General features: G+C 38.1%; 1 long non-coding RNA gene across 2 annotated transcripts in view; it reads left to right on the top strand.

Annotated features, from left to right (window-relative positions):
• Nucleotides 1-27239, top strand: part of LOC145511222 (uncharacterized) — a 257499-nt gene that overhangs the window by 114617 nt on the left and 115643 nt on the right. The window lies entirely within an intron of this gene.

Genomic DNA, 27239 nt, shown 5'->3' with positions numbered 1-27239 from the left:
TAGCAGCAGTAGCAGATAAGTATAAATCACTGTTCAAAATAAATATCTACTGAGAATTATCAGTGTTGGTTATTTGATGGAGCAAGTGTATATATCACTCTCTTATTCTTAGTGGCTTCTGATGACAATTAGAAGGAAATCTCAACTCTGTACATAACCTACCAAGCCCTGCCACATCTGGCCCCTGCCGATTTTCCATCTCATGTGTGACTCTGCTTACCATTCTATAGCCACACTGGTCTTCTTTCTGTTTCCCAACACTCCTAATTCATTCATACTACAATTTTGCAGTTGCCACCCCCTCTTTGAGACATCTTGTCCCCACATTTTCTCACAGTTTGCCCCTTCTCCCTTTCCCTTGTCAGCTTAAATGCAGCCTCTTCAGAGAAGCTATCCTGAGCAGTGTTGCTAAAGCAGTTTCTCTTCTCTCACCCTGGTCCTTCTCTCCATCATCATATCACTCTGTTTCTTGTTCAGGTCATATTTTTTGTTTGATTTTGTCTGTCTCCCAACTAGAATATAAGATCCATTGAAGTGAGGGTTATTGATATTATTCATCCTATTTACTGCTGAACACCCACACTTAGAGCACTGTTTAGCCCAGAGTAAGCACTTTATAAATATGTGTTGAATGGGTAGATGCTCTCTCTCAGGAAACTGGAGTAGAGTTTGGAGGAAGAAGATGGATTAGAGAACAGTCTCTTGTTTAGCTTTCACTTTAAAGGGATTGAATGAATAAACGTTAGATTTCAAGGAACAGAGCACAGACCAATACTAGGGAATTCAAGAGCAATAAGAAACATATCTATTAATAACTCTTTAAAATTAATTTATTTTAATTGGAGGATAATTATAGTATTGTAGTGGTTTTTGCTGTACATTGACATGAAACAGCCATGGGTATACATGTGTCCCCCATCCTGCATCCCCCTCCCTCCTCCCTCCCCATCCCTTCCCTCAGGGTCGTCCCAGTGCACCAGCCCTGAGCGCCCTGTCACATATATTGAACCTGGACTGCCAATCTATTTCACATATGGTAATGTATATTACCATATACATCTAAGGGCAAGAATCCCTTAGAAGAAATAGAGTAGCCATCACACTCAAACAAAGAGTCTGAAATGCAGTACTTGAAGAACGCAATCTCAAAAATGACAGAATGATCTCTGTTCATTTCCAAGGCAAACCATTCAATAACACAGTAATCCAAGTCTATTCTCCTACCAGTTATGCTGAAGAAGCTGAAGTTGAACGGTTCTGTGAAGACCTACAAGACCTTCCAGAACTAACACCCCAAAAAGATGTCCTTTGCATTATAGGGGACTGAAATGCAAAAGTAGGCAGTCAAGAAACACCTGGAGTAACAGGCAAATTTGGTCTTGGAGTTCAGAATGAAGCAAGGCAAAGGCTAATAGAGTTTTGCCAAGAGAATGCACTGGTCATAACAAACACACTCTTCCAACAAACAAGAGAAGACTCTACACATGGACATCACCAGATGGTCAATATTGAAATCAGATTAATTATATTCTTTGCAGCCAAAAGATGGAGAAGCTCTATAGAGTCAGCAAAAACAAGACCGGGAGCTGACTGTGGCTCAGATCATGAACTTCTTATTGCCAAATTCAGACTTAAATTGAAGAAAGTAGGGAAAACCACTAGACCATTCAGGTATGACCTAAATCAAATCCCTTGCAATTATACAGGGGAAGTGAGAAATAGATTCAAGGGATTAGATCTGATAGACAGAGTACCTGATGAACTATGGATGGAGGTTCATAACATTGTACAGGAGACAGGAATCAAGACCATCCCCAAGAAAAAGAAATGCAAAAAAGCAAAATGGCTGTCTGAAGAGGTCTTACTAATAGCTGTGAAAAGAAGAGAAGCAAAAAGCAAAGGAGAAAAGGAAAGATATAGCCATTTGAATGCAGAGTTCCAAAGAATAGCAAGGAGAAATAAAGTCTTCCTCAGTGATCAGTGCAAAGAAATAGAGGAAAACAATAGAATGGGAAAGACTAAAAATCTCTTCAAGAAAATTAGAGATACCAAGGGAACATTTCATGCAAAGATGGGCTCAATAAAGGACAGAAATGGTATGGACCTAACAGAAGCAGAAGGTATTAAGAAGAGGTGGCAAGAATACACAGAAGAACAATACAAAAAAGATCTTCATGACCCAGATAATCACGATGGTGTGATCACTCACCTAGAGCCAGACATCCTGGAATGTGAAGTCAAGTGGGCCTTAGAAAGCATCACTACGAACAAAGCTAGTGGAAGTGATGATATTCCAGTTGAGCTATTTCAAATCCTCAAAGGTGATGCTGTGAAAACACTGCACTGAATAGGCCAGCAAATTTGGAAAACTCAGCAGTGGCCACAGGACTGGAAAAGGTCAGTTTTCATTCCAATCTCAAAGAAAGGTGATGCCAAAGAATGCTCAAACTACTGCACATTTCACTCATCTCACACGCTAGTAAACAAATGCCCAAAGTTCTCCGAGACAGGCTTCAACCATCAACTTCCAGATGCTCAAGCTGGTTTTAGAAAAGGCAGAGGAACCAGAGATCAAATTGCCAACATCCACTGGATCGTCGAAAAAGTAAGAGAATTCCAGAAAACATCTACTTCTGCTTTATTGACTATGCCAAAGCCTTTGACTGTGTGGATCACACCAAACTGTGGAAAATTCTGAAAGAGATGAGAATACTAGACCACCTGACCTGCCTCCTGAGAAATCTGTATGCAGGTCAGGAAGCACAGTTAGAACTGGACATGGAGCAGCATACTGGTTTCAAATAGGGAAAGGAGTACGTCAAGGCTATATATTGTCACCCTGCTTATTTAACTTATATGCAGAGTACATCATGAGAAACCCAGGGCTGGATGAAACACAAGCTGGAATCAAGATTGCTGGGAGAAATATCAATAACCTCAGATATGCAGATGACACCACCCTTATGTCAGAAAGTGAAGAACTAAAGGATCTCTTGCTGAAAGTGAAAGAAGAGAGTGAAAATCTTGGCTTAAAACTCAACATTCAGAAAACTAAGATCATGGCATCTGGTCCCATCACTTCATGAAAAATAGATGGGGAAACAGTGGAAATAGTGACAGACTTTATTTTCTTGGTCTCCAAAATCACTGCAGATGGTGACTGCAGCCATGAACTTAAAGGACACTTACTCCTTGAAAGAAAAGTTATGACCAACCTAGATAGCACATTAAAAAGCAGAGACATTACTTTGCCAACAATGGTCTGTCTAGTCAAGGCTATGGTTTTTCCAGTAATCATGTATGGATGTGAGAGTTGGACTATAAAGAAAGCTGAGTACTGAAGAATTGATGCTTTTAAACTGGGGTGTTGGAGAATATTCTTCAGAGTCTCTTTGACAGCAAGGAGATCCAACCAGTCCATCCTAAAGGAAATCAGTCCTGAATATTCATTGGAAGGACTCATGTTGAAGCCGAATCTCCAATACTTTAGCCACCTGATGTGAAGAGCTGACTCATTTGAAAAGACTCTGATACAGGAAAGACTGAAGGCAGGAGGAGAAGGGGAAAACAGAGAATGAGATGGTTGGATGGCATCACTGACTCAGTGGACATGAGTTTGAGTAAACTCTGGGAGTTGTTGATGTACAGGGAGGCCTTGTATGCTGTAATCCATGGGGCCACAAAGAGTTGGACATGACTGAGCAACTGAACTGGACTGACCAAATATACATGTTTCAATGCTATTCTCTCAAATCATCCCATCCTTGCCTTCTCCCACGGAGTCCAAAATCTGTTCTTTACATCTGTGTCTCTTCTACTGTCTCACATTAGGGTCATCATTACCATCTTTCTAAATTCCGTAATATGTATTAATATCTGTATTGGTGGTTTTCTTTCTGTCTTACTTCACTTTGTATAATAGCCTCCAGTTTCATCCACCTCATTAGAACTGATTCAAATGCATTCTTTTTAATATCTGAGTAATATTCCGTTGTGTATCTGTACCACAGCTTTCTTATCCATTTGTCTGCCGATGGACATCTAGGTTGCTTCCATGTCCTGGCTATTGTAAGCAGTTCTGCAATGAACATTGGGGTACACGTGTCTCTTTCAATTCTGGTTTCCTCGGTGTGTATGCTCAGCGGTGGGATTGCTGGGTCGTATGGCAGTTCTATTTCCAGTTTTTTAAAGAATCTCCACACTGTTCTCCATAGTGGCTGTGCTAGTTTGCATTCCCACCAACAGTGTAAGAGGGTTCTATTTTCTCCCACCCTCTCCAGCATTTATTGCTTGTAGACTTTTTGGTAGCAGCCATTCTGATCAACATGAGATGATACCTCATTGTGGTTTTGAATTGCATTTCTCTGATAATCAGTGATGTTGAGCATCTTTTTATGTGTTTGTGAGCCATCTGTATGTCTTCTTTTGAGAAATGTCTGTTTAGTTCTTTGGCCCATTTTTTGATTGGGTTATTTATTTTTCTGGTATTGAGCTGCTTGTATATTTTTGAGATTAATTCTTTGTCAGTTGCTTAATTTGCTATTATTTTCTCCCGTTCTGAAGGCTGTCTCTTCACCTTGCTTATAGTTTCCTTCATTGTATAGTTTCCTTCATTATTTTAAGTTTAATTAGGCCCCATTTGTTTATGTTTGCTTTTATTTCCATTACTCTGGGAGATGGGTCATAGAGGATCCTGCTGTGATTTATGTCAGAGAGTGTTTTGCTTGTGTTTTCCTCTAGGAGTTTTATAGTTTCTGGCCTTACATTTAGATCTTGAATCCATTTTGAGTTTATTTTTGTGTATGGTGTTAGAAAGTCCAGAAAATGCAGAGGAAGGTAAACTGCCAAACTCATTCTATGAGGCCACCATCACCCCCCAAAACCAGACAAAGGTGTCACAAAAAAAGGCAAACTATAGGCCAATATCACTGATGAACATAGATGCAAAAATCCTCAATAAAATTCTAGCAAACAGAATCCAACAACATATTAAAAAGATCATACATCATGACCAAGTGGGCTTTATCCCAAGTATGCAAGGATTCTTCAATATTCACAAATCAATCAATGTGATACACCACAATAACAAATTGAAAGATAAAAACCACATAATTATTTCAATAGATGCAGAGAAAGCCTTTGATAAAATTCAACATCCATTTATGATAAAAAATCTTCCAGAAAGCAAGAAGAGAAGAAACATACCTCAACATAATAAAAGCCATACATGATAAACCCACAGCAAACATTATCCTCAATGGTGAAAAATTGAAAGCACTTCCCCTCAAGTCAGGAACAAGACAAGGGTGCCCACTCTCACCACTACTATTCAACATAGTTTTGGAAGTTTTAGCCACAGCAATCACAGAAGAAAAAGGAATAAAAGGAATCCAGATTGGAGAAGAAGAAGTAAAACTCTCACTGTTTGCAGAAGACATGATCCTTTACATAGAAAACCCTAAAGAAACCACCAGAAAATTACTAGAGCTAATCAATGAACACAGTAAAGTTGCACGATATAAAATTAGCACACAGAAATCCTTTGCATTCCTATACACTAACAATGAGAAAACAGAAAGAGAAATTAAGGAAACAATTCCATTCACCATTGCAATGAAAAGAATAAAATGCTTAGGAATAAATCTACCTAAAGAAACAAAAGACCTACATATAGAAAACTATAAAACACTGATGAAAGAAATAAAAGATGACACAAATAGATGGAGAAATATACTATGTTCATGGATGGGAAGAATTAATATAGTGAAAATGAGTATACTGCCCAAAACAACCTATAGATTCAATGCAATCCCTATCAAGCTACTAATGGTATTTTTCAGAGAACTAGAACAATAATTTCACAGTCTGTATGGAAATACAAAAAAACCTCGAATAGCCAAAGCAATCTTGAGAAAGAAGAGTGGAACTGGAGGAATCAACCTGCCTGACTTCAGGCTCTACTACAAACCCACAGTCATCAAGACAGTATGGTACTGGCACAAAGACAGAAATATAGATCAATGGACAAAATAGAAAGCCCAGAGATAAATCCATGCACCTATTGACACCTTATCTTTGACAAAGGAGGCAAGAATGTACAATGGAGAAAAAGCAATCTCTTTAAAAGTGGTGCTGGGAAAACTGGTCAGTTCAGTTCAGTTTAGTTGCTCAGTCGTGTCCGACTCTCTGCGACCCCACGAACTGCAACACGCCAGGCCTCTCTGTCCATCACCAACTCCCGGAGTCTACCCAAACCCATGTTCATCGAGTCGGTGATGCCATCCAACCATCTCATCCTCTGTCGTCCCCTTCTCCTCCCGCCCCCAATCCTACCCAGCATTAGAGTCTTTTCCAATGAGTCAACCCTTCGCATGAGGTGGCCAAAGTATTGGAGTTTCAGCTTCAACATCAGACCTTCCAATGAACACCCGGGATTGATCTCTTTTAGGATGGATTGATTGGATCTCCTTGCAGTCCAAGGGACTCTCAAGAGTCTTCTCCAACACCACAATTCAAAAGCATCAATTCTGCGGCGCTCAGCCTTCTTCACCGTCCAACTCTCACATCCATACATGACCACTGGAAAAACTATACCCTTGACTAGATGGACTTTTGTTGGCAAAGTAATGTCTCTGCTTTTAAACATGCTATCTAGGTTGGCCATAACCTTCCTTCCAAGGAGTAAGCGTCTTTTAATTTCATGGCTGCAGTCACCATCAGCAGTGATTCTGGAGCCCAAAAAAGCAAAGCCTGACACTGTTTCCACTGTTTCCCCATCTATTTCCCATGGAGTGATGGGACCAGATGCCATGATCTTAGTTTTCTGAACGTTGAGCTTTAAGCCAACTTTTTCACTCTCCTCCTTCACCTTCATCAAGAGGCTCTTTAGTTCTTCTTCACTTTCTGCCATAAGGGTGGTGTCATCCGCATATCTGAGGTTATTGATATTTCTCCCAGCAATCTTGATTCCAGCTTGTGTTTCTTCCAGCCCAGCGTTTCTCATGATGTACTCTGCATATAAGTTAAATAAGCAGGGTGACAATATACAGCCTTGACGTACTCCTTTTCCTATTTGGAACCAGTCTGTTGTTCCATGTCCAGTTCTAACTGTTGCTTCCTGACCTGCATACAGGTTTCTCAAGAGACAGGTCAGATGGTCTAGTATTCCCATCTCTTTCAGAATTTTCCACAGTTTATTGTGATCCACACAGTCAAAGGCTTTAGCATAGTCAATAAAGCAGAAATAGATGTTTTTCTGGAACTCTCTTGCTTTTTCAATGATCCAGCAGATATTGGCAATTTGATCTCTGGTTCCTCTGCCTTTTCTAAAACCAGCTTGAACATCTGGAAGTTCACGGTTCACGTATTGCTGAAGCCTGGCTTGGAGAATTTTGAGCATTACTTTACTAGCATGTGAGATGAGTGCAATTGTGCGGTAGTTTGAGCATTCTTTGGCATTGCCTTTCTTTGGTATTGGAATGAAAACTGACCTTTTCCAGTCCTTTGGCCACTGCTGAGTTTTCCAAATTTGCTGGCATATTGAGTGCAGCACTTTCACAGCATCACCTTTGAGGATTTGAAAGAGCTCAACTGGAATTCCATCACCTCCACTAGCTTTGTTTGTAGTGATGCTTTCTAAGGCCCACTTGACTTCACATTCCAGGATGTCTGGCTCTAGGTGAGTGATCACACCATTGTGTTTATCTGGGTCGTGAAGATCTTTTTTGTACAGTTCTTCTGTGTATTCTTGCCACCTCTTCTTAATATCTTCTGCTTCTCTTAGGTCCATACCATTTCTGTCCTTTTTCGAGCCTATCTTTGCCTGAAATGTTCCTTTGGTATCTCTAATTTTTTTGAAGAGGTCTCTAGCCTTTCCCAATCTGTTGTTTTCCTCTATTTGTTTGCACTGATCGCTGAGGAAGGCTTTCTTATCTCTCCTTGCTATTCTTTGGAACTCTGCATTCAGATGAGAATATCTTTCCTTTTCTCCTTTGCTTTTTGCTTCTCTTCTCTTCCCAGCTATCTGTAAGGCCTCCTCAGACAGCCATTTTGCTTTTTTGCATTTCTTTTCCATGGGGATTTTCTTGATCCCTGTCTCCTGTACAATGTCACGAACCTCTGTCCATAGTTCATCAGGCACTCTGTCTATCAGGTCTAGTCCCTTAAATCTATTTGTCACTTCCACTGTATACTCATAAGGGATTTGATGTAGGTCATACCTGAATGGTCTAGTGGTTTTCCCTACTTTCTTCAATTTAAGTCTGAATTTGGCAATAAGCAGAAAACTGGTCAACCCCTTGTAAAAGAATGAAGCTAGAACACTTTCTAACACCATTCACAAAAATAAACTCAAAATGGATTAAAGACCTAATAATATCTTTGGGGCAGTAAAATATAATAATCTTAAAGGGGATATAGAGTCTATATTTGGAGAACTTGATCGCATTTATGGTCATTATAATTGATTTACATTTATTTTTATGCTTTTCCTAGTACTTGGTAGGATTTCCCAGGTGGCTCATTGGTAAACAATTCACCTGCCAAAGCAGGAGACACAGGGGACATGTGTTTGATCCCTGGGTTGGGAAGATCCCCTGGAGAAGGAAATGACAACCCACTCCGGTATTCTTGCCTGAAAAATTCCATGGACAGAGGAACCTAGCAGGCTATAGGTGATGTGGTTGCAGAGAGTTTGAGGGGACTAAACACAGCACAGCACAGCACTATTTAATAGCATTACTTTGATTATGTAATACTGGATACTAGTGTAAAGGGAAATCAAAGGGTTATGCAGCTCCCCTAATTAGGCCAGAACATTAAAGATAAATTAACCCTAGAACCAACAAGATAGTAAAATAATCAGATAACAATAAAAACAAAGAAAATATAAAAGTTGGGAGGAAAAATGTTAGGCTTGCTGCTTTAAAGATTCACCTTCTATTTGAAATTGTGCGTGCTCTATTTTGTTTATGGCAGTAATTCCATAGCATTGAATAAACAAACTTTGAAGTATGCTTCTATTTTTTTTTTCTTTTCCCCTAACCAACTTGCTTACATGACCAAAGATACTACCCGGTGTAAAGTCATAAATATAATTAATCCTTTATTGTTTAAAATTATATTTGGCATTAATTTTTTATTATATAGTAGATTAAGTTTCAAGGACAGTAGATAAGTTCTTTTGTGAATTAAAATAAAAAGCTTTATTAAAACCAATATATGGATTGCCTTGAAAATGGAAATCTTAAGTAGAAGCACACCTAATATGCTCCATTTTCCTCCTTCTAAGGGATATAAGACATCAGATAATATTTATATAAGCACATAGATGATAAATGTGAATTAACGCTTTTAATGATTAATTGATCTTAGGAAATCAGTAAGAATGAAGAATTTCATGGTTTGTTTATTTATTTTGCAGAAAATTAGGATAGTGGGAAAAAACATTTTCTTTTAAAACCAAATATAAATCCTAAGAAACAACACTTACCTCCTCAGTTTTAAAAAGTTTGCTTTAGTATCTCTGTATTTCCCCCTAAAGACATTTTTTTTTTCAATTCTATAACCAGTATTACTCTAGTGTTTTAGTACATAAGAAAAAATTTCCTAGTTTAAAAGGAAAATGGCAAAAGACTCAAAACAAATCTTCTCAAAGCTTTCCAAACAACGGAACAGACACTGTGGGGTTTGGCTTCTCTCTCTTTACCCCCTACCTCTATTCACAAACTTGCTTTATGTGATGAGAAACAAAAGGATATTATTCTGGCTTTGCGTTTTGGGCCAAGTCCTAACAAGTTGGTGATTTGGTGTTTAATTCAGTCACCAAGGAGTGTTCTCAGAAGATACCCAATGGGCAGATAAAAAGACCAAGAAATATTTCACTGAAAGCCAGATCTTTTGATAATATTTGTTCAGTTATGTTTTTAAAGTCAATGGAATCACTTTCAGAAACTCCCTATACAGCAAGTCTCCAAAGGCCTAAGGCCCATAGCCTGGAAACTTCCTTTGAATACTAAATAATTATTAGAATATCTTCTTTAAAGTGATACTAAAAAGTTCTGATATGACTTCCCTGGAGAGACTACTATTGAAAGAGATATTTTATATTCTCACAGAGAATGTACTCATCATTAGTCATACAAAAGAGAGTTTGGGGCAAGGGCTTGATTTTATCTTTTAATTGTAGGTGATGGAAGAATTTAAAAGCTTTAGATATCTAATTAATTCCTTCAGCATTCCATAAGGTTGGCCTGAAAGTAAATACAGATTTTTTAGTATGGGAAGGCAAATGGGATGGGAGTAAGGATGCTGAGCAGACGACCCTGATCTTGCCCCACTTGCATAGCAATTTACAGCGCTCTAAGTCAGGAGGGCAGCGGATACAGTTCCAAAGGAATTGCTCCTTGAGGCTGCCCATGTTTCTTCTTTTGCTTTCCATGAACACCTCTTCCTGGGCCGTGCACTTGGGCCGCTGTACCTCCAGCCCAGCGACCGTGTTTCCTGTTCCTTTCACAAAAAACATCTGATTTCTCCTTTCGTCCCAACAGTGTATAGACCTCAAAAGTGGCCACCCTAAGAAGGTCATGGTTTCTGGGAGAGGTAGAGCCTCTTATTCCTTGATTTTTACCACAATTTAGCAAGAACTGAAATTATTAGACCTCAATTTACATTTTATTAACCAAGCAGATGAAGCTGCAAAATCAGAGTCTATTTGTATAACCAGTTGAGACCATATTTCTCGTTTGGCTGAGCTCTACAAACACTTCCTCCCCACCCCCTTAACAATATTACTTCATTTTTTTTCCTTCACATTTGCAGGGCCATTCATCCTATCACTTCTTTTCTCATAGGAATAGAAATTATCTGAGCTAATAAGTACAGTTGTAAGCGGGAAAGTAAGGAATGAATTCAGAATCTCTGGTATGGCTACCGTATGATCAACTAGTTTGTTGTGGTTGTTGGATAGAAATTACACCTCTTATTCTGACTGCATTTTACCAATGCATGTAATAACTCACTTTGAGAACAAGCCAGAGTATATGTCTCCCTTAACCATGTTCCAGTTTGAATATCCAGGAAAATAGAAAGTAATAGCCCATGCCCTATTACTGGTCAGAAGCCCCTCTGGTCATAAAATTCTCAAGTCATGTTTCTCTGCGCTTCTTTTATTCTCAATTTCCTAGTTTTCTTATCCCTCAAACTTTTCTTCTGCACCTACTTAAATTGCTATCCCATTGAGTCATCAAACGTCCATTTGATATTCCCTATAGTTCTTATCCTTAGCTAAAACCTGGCTGAATTCTGAGGATGCTCATCCCAGCCATATTTTCAAGGAAAGGCTTCTCATTTTCTAACATACTGTGTGGCAAGTAGCCTCTAAAATGTTCCTTGATGAACTCTGTCTCCTGGAAATCACACTCTGTATGATACCCTCATATAGAGCATGAACTGGTCTAGTAACCTGCTTCAAACTAATAGAATATGGTGAAAGTAATGAAATGTCATTTTCATGACTAGGTTACAGGTTTGTAAATTTCATCTTGCTAGTTGATCCTCCCTTGTGGGCTTTGATAAAGCAAATACCATGTTGGAGGGACCCTCATGGCAAGAAACTTAGGGCATCTTCCAGCCTACAGTCAGCTAGGAACCGAGGCTCTCAATCCCACAGACACTGAGAAATTAAAATTCTGTCAACAAACACATGATCTATGAAGCAGGTCTTTCCCCAGATGAGCCTTCAGATGAGAATTCAGCCCTGGCTGACACCTTGATTGCAGCATTGTAAGAGACCCTAAGGCAAAAGCTCCAGGTAGCTATTCCCCAGATTCCTAACCCACAAAAACTCTGCAATAAGAAATGTGTGTTGTTTTAATTGATAAGTGTGAGGAAATTTGTGTTGCTGTTGCACACATACCACCTCACAAACTCAGGTCATAAGACAGAACTGACATCTTTCTTGTTCAATCATAAGACTTCTAGACAGCCACTCTTCAAGTTTTATGAGAAAATCCCTAATTATTTTTCTGTTGTCCCACTTGGTGTTGCAAAGAGTCAGACACAATTGAGTGACTAATTATACACGCATGCATTCAGCTCTATATGTCCTATCCCTTCTCTTTACTGTCATTTATCCTGACAGGGAGGTCTGGCGTGCTGCAATCCATGGGGTCGCAAAGAGTTGGATACCACTGAGCAACTGAACTGAACTGAACTGAAATGATCCTAACTTCTTTAATAAAGACTGGAAATTGACAAACATAACCTTTCAAGATCAGTGGACATTATTATCCCTGTAACTTGACTCTCAAAATGGATTACGTAGCCAATACTTAAGAAAAAAGAACTTTCCATTTCTTTTGTCTCCTCTGCAAAATTTTCATCATTTGCAAAATTTTTATTATTTGATTCACTTTAACCAAAGGACAACTTGTTTCTGTTCTTTTATTTAAAATGGGAGCACTTCCGAAATTCTAACTTCTTAATCTCTATTCAGAGCATCCTATTCTTCTACTGTGTGTTGTGGCTTTCTTTCTGTTTTTTTTTTTTTTTTTTTTACTAACCTACACATTTTAATCTTATTGTTCAGTCACACTAAGATCTCTTCTCCAGACTCCACTTTACCTGATCCTTCCTGTTTTCTTACAGTGCAGTAGTCAATGTGTGCAATTACTATCAGACAGATCTGAGCTAGAATATCAGTCATTACTTCCTGCTGTGAGATAAGCCAATTACTTAAGTTTGGTTTAATATCCTTATCTATAAAATAAGAATATGCCTGGCACATTGTAGATATTTAATAAATATTTTCAATTAATATGTATTTTATAAAGCACAGGCTTAGTTAAATGGACCATTCAAAAAATAAACCAGCCAATATCTGAGAATCACTTGCCCTATTTTTGTTCTGTCATTCCTGCTTTACAGAGCTTCAAGCTTAAAGCAATTCAACTTACTACATTTTCTGTATACAGACTTATGTTGCACAGAAGCATTGGGAGAAAAAAATCACATGACCTTGATAACTAGTATCCCAATAAATGTTTTATCCCTGAGTTTCAGTTGTACCATAAGAGATGCCTCAAAATGCTTCTATCTTTCCCTCATTAGATCTTGCTCTCATTTATAATACTGACAATTTAAAATTGTAATGGCAAGAAAAATATTTTAGAATACTGAGGGTTTTTGTTTTTTTTTAGCTTCATTTATTTTCTTTACATTTCTATATAAATGCAAATATATTATGTGATTATCATGGAAGTCTCTAGACTTTCTATTACTTTCTTAGTATTTTGGGGAATGATGATGGAAGTGGAAGCCCATTAGAAGTTAATCTTAAACTAAACAAGTTAAAAATGTTGCATAGCAAATCAAAACTACATTGAGGTACACATCACACCAGTCAGAAAGGCCATTGTTAAAAAGTCTATAAATGACAAATGCTGGAAAGGATATAGAAAAAAGGAAAGCCTCCCATACTGTTGGCAGGAATGTAAGTTGGGGCAGCCATTGTGGAAAACAGTATGGAGGTTCCTCAGAAAACTAAAAATAGAATTTCCACACGATCCAGCAATCCTACTCCTGGGAATATATTCAGACAAAACTATAATTCTAAAAGATACATGCACTCCTATGTTTATAGCAGCAGAAGTCCCAACAGCCAAGACAGGGAAACAACCTAATGTCCATTAACAGATAAATGGATATAGAAGAGGTGGTGTATACACACACACACACACACACGCACACACAGAGTGGAATACTACTCAACCTAAAAAAGAATGAAATAATGCAATTTGCCACAACATGGATGCAACTAGAGATTATCATACTAAATGAAGTAAATCAGAAAGAGAAAGACAAATACCATATGATGTCACTCATATGTGAAATATAAAATATGACATGAATTGAACCTAACTATGAAACAGAACAGAATCAGGGACATAGAAAAGACTGGTGGTTGCCAAGGTGGAAGGGGGTGAGAGAGTGTTGGACTGGGATTAGCAGACACAAATTGGAATATATAGAATGGATAAAGAATAAGGTCCTACTGTAGCACAGGGAACTATATTCAGTGTACAGTAATAAACCATAATGGAAAAAAATATGAAAAAGAATGTACATATATGTACAACTGAGTCACTTTGCTGTACAGCAGTAATTAACACATTATATTTCAACTATATTTCAATAAAAAGTAAATTTAAAAAATGAAATTAAGAATGTGGCATAGAATTTATGAATTATTCATGTATAGCTAACATAGAAGAATTGTCTTTATTTTCTGCTTCTGAACATGCATACTCAAAGAGGACAGTGATGGAGAGAAATAAGGCTCAGAGGTCATATGAACATGCTCTTTAGCACTTTAATATTCTATTTTAGAAATAAAGCATTGGAGTTTTAAACAATGCTATCAGAATCTCAAACAAAATGAGTTGAGTGTTCCGCTCTATTCAAATGTTCATACCAATTTGAGAGAACCTGCCTTGGTTTTCATTTGCTCTTAGTCAATCTTGGGCAATAATAGTATAAAGAAATGCAAGTTATTTAGACATACTTAAAAATGATGTGTTTCAAAAGAACTTTGAAGAATCTCTGGAAATGTGTGATTTGGGTTGGAAACAAAAGTTAAGATGTTATATCTCTGAAGCTAGATTATGTAATCATGAAACAGGAACAGATTGAAACGTGAGGATTCTATGGAGATGAAAACCCCATACCTGAGAGTAGGAGCGGTCTTCTCTAGACTCCTCACTTCTCTGGAGCTGGAGGACATCTGAACTTTCCAACCTAGCTGCTGGGAGATTGGAACGCTGGATAGCAGCCTAGGCCTGCCCTGCAATGCCTGTAATGCCAGGTGATATTTCAGAGTTTCAGATATGGACATAAATTGATATTCCCAAGTGGAGCCTTTTATTAGGGCTTCCCATGCCTTGAGGAAATGACTAACAGCTCTTGGGGAAAACAGTTCAAATTAGCCATTTCCTGTTTCCACTATGTTTGGGATGAGATAAAAGTGTCCTCTTGTGTAGCGCTGTACTTAGAGGAGGAGAAAGAGGAGGGGCAGAAAGAGAAGCCAGTGAAATATTTGGAGATAAGTCCTCCTACAGAGGCCATTGCAAAGTAATGAAAGAACAGAAAGTGTTGGTCCCCAAAGTTTTCCAATTCAGAGAGGCTGGGATCTCATGTAAAGTGCCTTTGTGTAGATTTCTATGAAAGTGTTTTCTTGCAGTGTTTCTGTACTTTGTAATATAATGTAAAATAACATTTTGTTGAGGTGTCATCTTCGTCCTTTGGGAAATAGACTGAAAAAGACAGGAATTTCATGTTAAGCTCCAAGTAAATCTGTTAGAAAATGTAGCTGCCACTTTTCAATTCTTTCTTTTCCTGATTGCTTTGATTTTGTCTATTTCTTTTAAATAGTGTATTGGGCAGTCTCACAGTCCAAGAAACATTCTCCATAAATGATGGTTGCAAATGAGTAGCTTCATCCTTCCATTTAGTTCCATTTTGTGTCTTTGTGTGAAGCAGATCCAAAAGCCTGCCTTGAAAATGTCAGCATAAGGCCCTTTCTCTTAGAATGGGGCTGAATTTAAAAGGCTTATATCTTGAAAACTATCTTGACCTTGAACATATGAGGTAGCACTATATGGTTGATTATATATATTATACCTAATGCATTTTGGAAGCAAATGGCCTCCTTATTTTATTTTCTATTTATGTATTGAACTTGTTTGCTTACATTTGAAAGGGAGAGAGTTAGGGCTTCTGATTCACAAATCCTTGTTAAGTAGAGAAACACCAGTAATCACTGCTCCTTGTTTTTCTGAAAGCCCATATTTGGGACTCATTATAATGACAGATTTTCCTCAATAAGTTCATTTTTTTAAAAATCACTCTTGAAAGATGATGATTGAGCTATCACACAGAGGAGATGTGAGAAGGAAAAAAAATTCATCCTCAAGTATACAGGTTTTAAAAAAACAGTGGATCCAAAGAGTTAGATATTAAAAGTTAGTTAAATTTATTATAAATTTTGGCAACTATTATATTTGCACTTAAAAATAATGTATATTCTGTCATTGGTGAGTGGTCCTGTACACATAAATGTACTAAAGTTTGTTGACCATGATTTCCAAATATCCCATGCTTTTATGAATTTTTAAACTTTATTTTAAAAAATAGCCTTGAAAGTTTGAAAGTGTTAGTCACTCATTCATATCCGACTCTTTGTGACCCCACGGACTATAGCCTGCCAGGTTCCTCTGTGTCCATGGAATTCTCCAGGCAAGAATACTGGAGTGGGTAGCCATTCTATTCTCCAGGGGATCTTCCTGACCCAGGGAGCGAGCTTGGGTTTCTTGCATTGCAGGCAGATTCTTTACCATCTGAGCCATCAGGGAAGCACTGCCCCCCCCCCAAAAAAAGCAGCCTTATTGAGATATAATTGATATACAAAACTGTGCACGTATCTAATACATACAATTTGAGGAGTTCAGACATATGCATACACCTGTGAAGCCATGACCACAATTAAGGTGATAAACATGTCCTTCTCTTCCAAAAGTTTCTTTGTGACTCTTTGGGTGGTTTTGGTTGTTTTGTTTTGCTTATTAGTTTTTCTGTTTTAAGAACACTTAACCTGAGATCTACCCTCTTACTACACTAGTAAGTGCACAAAACAATACTGTTAGCAATAGGCACTATGTAGTATAGCTCTCTTGAACTTACTTGTCTTGCACAACTGGAACTTATACCCACTGAAAAACAATTCTCCGTTCCGCCCTCCACCAGCCCCCAGCAAGTAGCATTCTACATTCTATTCTCTGCTTCTGTGAGTTTGAAAACACTGTGGAAGTTCCTCAAAAAATTAAAAAGAGAACTCGGGATCCAGCAATGTCAGTTCTGGGTATATAGCCAAAATTATTGAAATCAAGATCTTGAAAAGACATCTACAGGTCCACATTCACTGCAGCATTATGCACAATGGCCAAGATATGGAAACACCCCAAATGTTCACTGACAGATGAATGGATAAACAAAATATGGTATTCTCATACCAGGGAATATTATTCAGCCTTGAAAGAGAAGGAAATCCTGCCTCTTGCAACAACATAAATGAAACTGAAGAACATTAAGCTGAGTGATATAAGCCAGGCACAGGACAAATACAGCATGATCTCATTTGTATAAGGTACTTAAAATAGTCAAATTTTTATTGATTATAAAAATCTATTTTTTCTGTTGGTTATTGAGAAAAATGTCAAAAAATTTTTTTCCACTCTGTAGATTTGTTTCTCCATTTATTTCTGTCCACATTTACATATTTTGAGACCATGTCATTTGATGGCTACAAATTTAGGATTGTTATGTAATCTTTTTGGGTTGTCCTTCTGATTACTGTGAAATAAATATTTTTTTTATTGATAGTGATCATTCTTACCTCAGTGTCTACTTTGTCACATTATAATATGGCTACATTAGTGGTTAGTTTTCCTTAGTATTTCACAATGTATATTTTTCAGTCTTTTTATTTTCAACCTTCCAGGGGCACATATTACTTAAGATGTCTTTCTAGCAGGCAACATATGGATGTGCTTCTATTTTTCATCCGATCTGATAGTCTTTTCCCTTAGTTGAAGTGATCAATGTGTAATTTAATTTTTAAGATATAAAATAATTGCATTTATAATTTAATACTGACTTACATCTTAATATTTAGTTTCTACCTATTCCATCTTATTTCTCCTCTGTTAAATTCTTTGAAATCAAACAACTTTTTTTAAAAAAGCCCATTCTTCATTAACCAGTACACTATAAATTATTTTATTTTTATATTTAGTGGTTATTGTAGATATTTTAAAATATATTCGTGACTTCTTAGAGCATAAGGCAAGTAAATTTGCACTTTACCACAACCCAAATAATTCAGATTCTCAGTAACACTTGAACTTCATTTAACTTCTGCTATGGACTGAATGTTTGTTTCCCCCCCCCAAATTCATGTGTTGAAACTTGAACCCCCAGCATGATGGTACTAGGAGGTTGGGGCCCTTGAGAAGTAATTAGGTTTAGATGAGGTCATGAGGATGGGGTCCCCACAGTGGGGTCACTCTCCTTAACGGAAGAGACCAGAGAGCCTGCTCCCTCTGCCTCCCCCAATGTGAGGATGCAGCAAGAAGACAGCCTCACAAACGCCAGGAGTAGTTCTCACCAAGAATCTAATTTGACTGGCAGCATGATCTCAGACTTCCAGCTTCCAAAACTGTAAGGACATAAACACCCATTGTTTGTGTGTATGGTATTTTGTTACAACAGCCCAAACTAAGACAACTTCTATCTTTTTGGCTATTATTGCTATCCCATGGATGGAGGAGCCTGGTAGGCTACAGTCCATGGGGTCGCTAAGAGTCGGACACGACTGAGCGACTTCACTTTCACTTTTCCCTTTCATGCACTGGAGAAGGAAATGGCAGCCCACTCCAGTATTCTTGCCTGGAGAATCCCAGGGACGGCGGAGCCTGGTGGGCTGCCGTCTATGGGGTTGCACGGAATCGGACACGACTGAAGCGACTTCGCAGCAGCAGCAGCAGCTATACATTTTAGTTGTATGCGTATACCTCAGAAGACATCGTCATAACTGTAAATTCTCTTTGGGGCTTATCCACATCTTTACTCTTTTCTGTGATTTATTATTTCCTGAATTTCTGTTTCTCTCTGGAATCATTTTTCTTCTGCCTGAACAACACATTTTGTACTCCTTTAATCCAGGTTTAAATTCCTGTAGATTTTTAAAATTTGAAAATATTTTTATTTCATCTTCATTTTCAAAGGATATTTCCACTAGGTAATAGTGGATATCATATTTGCTTCTGGTAAGACCACTGGTAATGCAACATGTTTAAAAGAAGGTCCTTCTACTGTCTCCGAGATTTTTTTCCATGCCACTGAAAATCTTTGTAACTATTGATGGAGGTGCATGGACCATGCTAGTTACATCATGACTTCTGCTTGGCCAGCAGTAATGACATATATCACTATTTAAACAGAGTTAAAATGTAAAAAGAAAAGATTGTATCTTAAAACAGATGGAATGCCAGGTGAATAACACTCAGAACAGTTCCTGGTGAAGAATCAATGCAAATTATTAATTTTATGTTTAGAAGAATGGGATCATGATCTAAACTCCCCCAAAAAGACTCTAAACCTCAATAATAAGAAAATAAAAAAGGATCAGAATAGAAATCTCATCCAAGAAGATGTACAGGTGGCAAATAAGCATATGAAAAGATGTTCAATATCATATGTCATTAGAGAATTGCAAATTAAAACAAAAATGAACACACACACCTGAAACATGAACAACATCAAATACTAGAAAATGTGTGGGGCAACAGAAATTCTCATTCACTGCTGGTGGAAATGCAAAATGGTAAAGCTACTTTGGTAGACAATTTGTCACTTTTTATGAAACAAAACATACTCTTAAAATATAATCCAAAAATTACCCTCCTTGGTATTTATCCAAATGAGTTTAAAAAAAAACTGCACACAGATATTTATAGGAACTTTATTTATAACTGACAAAAATTGGAAAGACCAAGAGGTAAATGGATGAATCTAGCTAAGAGTTGGACACGACTGAGCAACTTCACTTTCACTTTTCACTTTCCTGAATTGGAGAAGGAAATGGCAACCCACTCCAGTACTCTTGCCTGGAAAATCCCAGGGACGCGGGAACCTGGTGAGCTGCCATCTGTGGGATCGCAGAGAGTCGGACACGACTGAAACGACTTAGCAGCAGACAATGGAATGTGCAGTTCAGTTCAGTTCAGTTGTTCAGTCATGTCTGACTCTTTGCGACCCCATGGACTGCAGCACACCAGGCTTCCCTGTCCATCACCAACTCCCAGAGTTTACTCAACTCATGTCCATTGAGTAGGTGATGCCATCCAACCATCTCATCCTCTGTCATCCCCTTCTCCTCCCACCTTCAATCTTTCCCAGCATCAGGGTGTTTTCAAATGAGTCAGTGCTTCACATCAGGTGGTGAAAGGATTGGAGTTTCAGCTTCAGCATCAGTCCTTCCAATGAATATTCAGGACTGATTTCCTTTAGAATGGACTGGTTGGATCTCCTTGTAGTCCAAGGGACTCTCAAGAGTCTTCTCCAACACTGCAGTTCAAAAGCATCAATTCTTCAGCGCTCAGCTTTCTTTATAGTCCAACTCTCACATCCATACATGACTATTGGAAAAACCATAGCTTTGACTAGATGGACCTTTATTGGCAAAGTAATGTCTCTGCTTTTTAAGATGCTGTCTAGATTAGTCATAACTTTCCTTCCAAGGAGCAAGCGTCTTTTAATTTCATGGCTGCAGTCACCATCTGCAGTGATTTTGGAGCCCAAAAAAATTAAGTCTGTCACTGTTTCCCCATCTATTTGCCATGAAGTGATGGGACCAGATGCCATGATCTTAGTTTTCTGAATGTTGAGTTTTAAGCCAACTTTTTCACTCTCCTCTTTCACTTTCATCAAGAGGATCTTTAGTTCTTCTTCACTTTCTGCCATAAGGATGGTATCATCTGCATATCTGAGGTTATTGATATTTCTCCTGGCAATCTTGATTCCACCTTGTGTTTCATCCAGCCCAGAATTTCTCATGATGTACTCTGCATATAAGTTAAATAAGCAGGGTGACAATATATAGCCTTGACGTACTCCTTTTCCAATTTGGAAACAGTCTGTTGCTCTGTGTCCAGTTCTAACTGTTGCTTCCTGACCTGCATACAGGTTTCTCAAGAGGCAGGTTAGGTGGTCTGGTATTCCCATCTCTTTCAGAATTTTCCACAGTTTATTGTGATCCACACAGTCAAAGGCTTTGGCATAGTCAGTTAAGCAGAAATAGATGTTTTTCTGAAACTCTCTTGCATTTTCGATGGTCCAGTGGATGTTGGCAATTTGATCTTTGGTTCCTCCGCTTTTTCTAAAACCAGCTTGAACATCTGGAAGTTCAGGGTTCACATATTTTTGAAACCTGGCTTGGAGAAGTTTGAGCATTACTTTGCTAGCATGTGAGATGAGTACAATTGTGCGGTCGTTTGAGCATTCTTTGGCATTGCCTTCCTTTGAGATTGGAATGAAAACTGACCTTTTCCAGTCCTGTGGCCACTGCTGAGTTTTCCAAATTTGCTGGCATATTGAGTGCAGCACTTTCACAGCATCATCTTTTAAGATTTTAAATAGCTCAACTGAATTCCATCACCTCTACTAGCTTTGTTCATAGTGATGCTTCCTAAGGCCCACTTGGCTTCACATTCCAGGATGTCTGGCTCTAGGTGAGTGATCACACCATTGTGATTATCCGGATCATGAAGATCTTTTTTGTATAGTTCTTCTGTGTATTCTTGACACCTCTTCTTAATAGTTTCTGCTTCTTTTAGGTCCATACCATTTCTGTCCTTTATTGAGCCCATCTTTGCATGAAATGTTCCCTTGGTATCTCTAATTTTCTTGAAGAGATCTCTAGTCTTTCCCATTCTATTGTTTTCCTCTATTTCTTTGCACTGATCACTGAGGAAGGCTTTCTTATGTCTCCTTGCTATTCTTTGGATTCAATGCTAAAAAGAAGTTAGTCATCAATCCATGAAAAGATTTGCAGGAATCTTAAATGCATTCCGCTAAGAAGAAAAGCCAATTTGAAAAGGTCAATTTGAAAAGAAAAAAGTCAGTCTGAAAAGGCTACATATTGTATGATTCTAACTCTATCACATTATGTGATTCTAAGTCTATCACATATCCCTATGGAAGGAGTGAAAAGATCAGTGGTTGCCAGGAGGCAGAGGGGAGGCAGGAATGGATAGGCAATACACAGAAGATTTTTAAGGCAGTGAAACTATTCTAATACTATAATTGTGGATACACTTTGTTTTGTATTTGTCAACATTCAGAGAATGTATGGCACCAAGATTGAATCTGAGTGCAAATTATGGACTTTGGGTGATTACGATGTGTTGATGTTGGCTTATTAATTGTAAAAAACGTACCACTCTGATCTGGGATGTTGATAGTACATGGTGGGGCATGGGATATATAGGAACTCTCTATATGTCCTCAGTTTTTCTGTGAACCTAAAATTGATCTATAGTGAAAATGAAAAGTGAAAGTGTTGGTTGCCCAGTCCTGTCTGACTCTTTGGGACCCCATGGACTGTAGCCTGCCAGACCCCTCTGTCCACGGAATTCTCCAGGCAAGAATACTGCAGTGGGTTGCCATTCCATTCTCTAGGGGATCTTCTCGACCCAAGGTCGAACCCGAGTCTCCTGCATTGCAGATGATTTTTTTACCTCTGAGCCACCAGGGAAGCCAAAATTGGTCTATAAATGAAGTCAATTAAAATGTAAAAAAATGTACCTGTGATATAGAGAATGATTTGAAGGGATGAGTTCAAGGAGATCAGTTAGGATCTTTATTTAAATTTTCAAGTAATAAATCAATAAATCTTGAACAATGATTAGTGTGGGGGTGAAAAGTGGTCCAATTCCTAATATGTTTGAAAGCATATTAAACAGAATTTCTGATAGACTGGATATGGGTTATCAGAGAAAGTTGAATTATAGATAAATGAATGATTTAGTATCAAGAAGAATGGAACTGATATTTAATAAAACAAGGCAGGAAAAGAAGTTTCATTAGGGTGTTGTATAGACAAGGGAAGATCAAGATTATGATTTAGACTATCTAAATGTCTATTACATATCTACAGGTAAATATGGAGTAGACAGTTTCATTCATGTGTCTAGATTTCAGGGGACAAATATAAGGTAAGGATCTAAATTTGGAAACCGTTAGTGATAAGATGGCATTTCATATTCTAAGAATGGGATTACTTAGAAAGTAAGTTTTAGGTAGAGAAGGCTGGTAATATAGCCTTGGTGGCTTCAATGTTAAAGGTTTGGAAAATAGAAATCTGACTGAGAAGACTGAGAAGGAATAAACCCTTTGGTTGGAGCAGAATCAGGAGAAAGTGGGGTCCTTTAAGTCAAAAAGTTATAGAAAGATGGATCAACAAAAAGAGGAAGGGTGTTGCATGTTCTGATAAATTGCATTATGAAACATCTTACATTCTTTTAAAAATGATTGTTGAATTTCATCACCTAATATTTTATTTAAGATTCTCATATTTTGATTGTTTATAACTGAAGTAGAAACACGATTTTCTTTCATTGCTCAGTAATTATTTGTAGATTAATGCTACAATAGTTTCTTGACTCCAGATAAGCAAAATTACCTAGGTGAGTGGGGAATGTAAGTGGTATCAGTAGAAATAACACATGCAAATTTCTATCCACATTAAATGATGAATCTTCAAGTGTGTTTCTCACAATTCTTTTGTTTCTTTTATAGTGATAGTTGTAAAGTTCTCAGATGCATGCTTCTCTCCCTCTTTCATAGTTCATCCAGGGTGAATTTTGGAGGAAGAATCCAGCAGTCAGTACTGATGAAATTTAAAGAAAAAAAAAAGAAGGAGATAAATGGCATCTTGTGGCTCAGCTGGTAAAGAATCTGCCTGTAATGCAGGAGACCTGGATTTGATCCCTGGGTTGGGAAGATCCCCTGGAGAAGGGAAAGGCTACCCACTCCAGTATTCTGGCCTGGAGAATTCCATGGACTGTATATCCATGGGATGGCAAAGAGTCAGACACAACTGAGTGACTTTTACTTCACTTACAATGTTAAATCAAACCCGCCATGGGTGTAGTAATCTCTCCATTTATTCAGGCCTATTTTATACTTTTAATAGGATATTAAAGTTTTCTCTGTTAAGATGTGCATGTTATTAGGTTAATTTCTATGTGTTTATAGTTTTTAAAATGCTGTTTTATTTTCTACTATCTGTTTCAATTGCTTATTGCTGAAATAAAAAAATTGCTATTGAGTTTTCTGTGTTTAGAAAGCTTGATAAACTCCATTATTATAGTTCGTTGATTCTGCTGGATGTGCAATGAAAATGATTATATACTCTCAACATAAAGACATTTTTACATTTATCCACTCTTTTATGCTTTTCATTAAGAATTATGTTTACTGTCTACTTTAAGGATATAGTCTTTGAGATGTTAAGAGCTTCTTTTTAATCTGGTTTGTAATACTTTTTGTCATAAATGAATATTGAATTTTGTCTATATGTTTCTGAATGTACTAATGAAAGTGAAAGTATTAGTTACTCAGTTGCATCTGACTCTTTGTGACCCCATGGACTGTAGCCCACCAGGCTCCTCTGTCCATGGAATTCTCTAGGCAAGAATACTGGAATGGGTTGCTATTTCCTTCTCCAGGGTATCTTCTCGACCTAGGGATTGAACCCAGTCTCCCATATTGCAGGCAGACTCTTTACCAACTGAGCTACCAGGAAAGTCCTAAGAATACTGGAGTGGGTTGCCATACCCTCCTCCAGGGGATCTTCCCAACCCAGGGATCAAACTGGAGTCTCCTACATTGCAGGCAGATTTTTTACCAGCTGACCTACCCCTGAATCTACTAATAGGACCTGGTAAATTTTTTTCCTTTTGGCTTTTAGTATGTTAAATTATATGAACATATTTTATGCTGATTCATCATATTATTCATGATATAAACCCTACTTCATCATTTATAGTTATTTAAATAATACTAGGTTTGCTTATCCAATATTTGTTTTAGGATTTTTGGCAATTATATTCTTAAGTGAGATAGGTATGAAATAATGGGATTTCTTCAACAAATTTTTTTGAGAAGTTTTAAGCTTCAAAAAATTGAGCAGAAATTGCAGAGTTCCTATGTATTGCTTTACACCCCTCTCCCAGTTAACTCTGTTATTAGCACCTTACATTTTTTACAATTGTTGAGCCATTACCGAGACATTATTATTAACTGCAATCTACAGATTACATTAGGGTTTACTCTTAGTGTTGTAGGTCCCATAGGTATTGAAAAATGTATGGTGTAATGTATCCACCATTATAGTATCATGCAGAATAGTTACATGACCTAAAAAACCTTTAGTGTTCCTTCATTTGTCTCTTCCCCTGTCTCAAGCCTTGACAACCATTGGTCATTTACTGTCTCCATGGCTTTTTCTTTTCCAAAATGTGATAAGAGTTGGAATGAAATCATACATTTTGTAGCCTTTTCAGATTGGCTTCTTTCACTTAGCAACACACATTTAAGGTTCCCACATGTCTTTTTCTGGCTTGATAGCTCTTTTTTTTTAATCACTGAAAAATATTCTGCTGCCTGGATGTACCACAGACTATTTTTCCATTTATCTATTGAAATGCATGAAATTGTATATTTGTGTATTGTCCTAATATAGTCTGAGAAGCTAGGTTGTTCTTGAATCATTATTTTTTTTTCTTGTTTTCTTTGTTCTGGAAAACTTGTATAAAATGTATTATCTGTACCTTGAAATCTGATGAAATGTCCTCTTGAAACTATCTGGATCTTGGACTGTATCAGTGAGTATCCAGTCAGAGGACAGGAATCATAGAGTAATTTGAAGAGAAAAAGGAATATAATATTCAATAGTAACGAGGGACTCTAAGAAACACAGAATAGCATGTGCACAGACAATTACCTCCTTTTATGGCCGAGGCAGAAGTCCAGTGGGAACAAATTAGGAAAAGGGAGCCCACATCCCCACCAAAGGCTAAGATTTAGACCCTGTTGTGAGATTATAAATCTATGAAGTGAAGTGAAGTCGCTCAGTAGTGTCCAACTCTTTGCGACCCATGGACTGTAGCCTGTCAGGCTCCTGGGTCCATGGGATTTTCCAGGCAAGAGTACTGGAGTAGATTGCTATTTCCTTCTCCAGGGGATCTTCCCAACCCAGGGATCAAACCCGGATCTCCCGCGTTGTAGGTAGACGCTTTACCGTCTGAGCTACCAGGGAGGCCATAATCTATTTTTAATCTGTGTGATTATAGTTCTCTGGATGGTGGAAAAGTTACTTAGGTGCCATAGGACCAGGCTGATAATGAGGAAACTGCCTACTGGGGCATCAAAAATTGCAGGAACCTGCCTTCTGGGGTCCTGATGATGGAACTAGATGGGAAGCTGGCCCTTGAATTCTGCTAAAACTTAACAAGAAGCTGCCTACTGGGGCTCCTGGGAGATTCTCTAGAAAAGGGAATGGGAGGCTTTATACAGAGATGTTCCTGAATTTGCTGGGGGCTGGCTTAGGTGTTAGCAGAACTCAGCAGGAGGTTTCTGCTGAATCACCCGTGAGAGTCCTTGAAAGGTCAGTTGGGAAGCCTGCAGAACTTGCCAACAAGTACAGCCCCCTAGTAGAGGTGCCCTGAACTCCTGGGGAAGCTGCCTAGGGGGCTGCTGGTATAACCTACTAGTATGCCACCATGGGAGTGCCACTGAAACATACTGGTGGGCACTGAATGTTACGGAAGCCAGAGGAGAGGAATAAGCACATGGAAATGGAGAGAAGCCTCTTCTTCCTGCAGTGTTCCTCCATAGCACTCAGTTGACAAAGCCTAACATTATGCCAGCTGGCAAAGAGGAAATGTTTACAGGGTCCAGCTCCAGTATCACAAAGCGGGACAATTAAGGGATAATTTGGGGCTGAAAAACGATAAGTTTCTAGCTTATACAGGGGCTTTTCTTCGTTAGGGGAGGGGGAAGGAGAGTAAGAAAAGAGAGATATTTTTGATTATCATTTCCATTTTTATTAATGTTGGCTATTGACTGCATGTGATTTATTTTTGTTCCAATTTTGGCATTTAATGTTTTCCCAGGAATTGGTCTGTTACAGCTGGGTTGTCAAATTTATAGTTGAGTAGTTTCCCAAATATTCCTTTAAAAAGAATATAATAATAACAATATTTTTAAAAATCTGTTCATAGTTTTTTCTTTTTATCCATTAATAGTCTTTATGCCTTATTTTTGGTATTTATTGTTGTTGGTTTGCAAAATGGCCCCTATACATGGAGGATAGGGAGAGAGTGAAAACAGGCAGATCACTTCAGATGGGTAGGTGGCAGGTTTAATAAGCAAGGGAACTTACACACAAAGCTTGTCTTGCATTGCTGCAAGAGAAATAGATCGATACACCTGCCTATCAGAATCTTAAAGGGATTCAGTCACGTATGCCATCCAGATGGTCTCAACAACACTCCACTCTCTCAAAGCTGTGTCCTTGAAAATAGCTCCCACTGTGGGACCAGTGGACAGAGTGTACATTCCAA

This window comes from Giraffa tippelskirchi, chromosome 6 (genome assembly GCF_054371585.1).
Source record: "Giraffa tippelskirchi isolate mGirTip1 chromosome 6, T2T-mGirTip1v1.2.pri, whole genome shotgun sequence".
In the NCBI taxonomy this organism is placed as follows: domain Eukaryota; kingdom Metazoa; phylum Chordata; class Mammalia; order Artiodactyla; family Giraffidae; genus Giraffa; species Giraffa tippelskirchi.
The sequence above is the reverse complement of the archived record's forward strand: the minus strand, read 5'-3'. Positions and strand labels throughout refer to the sequence as shown.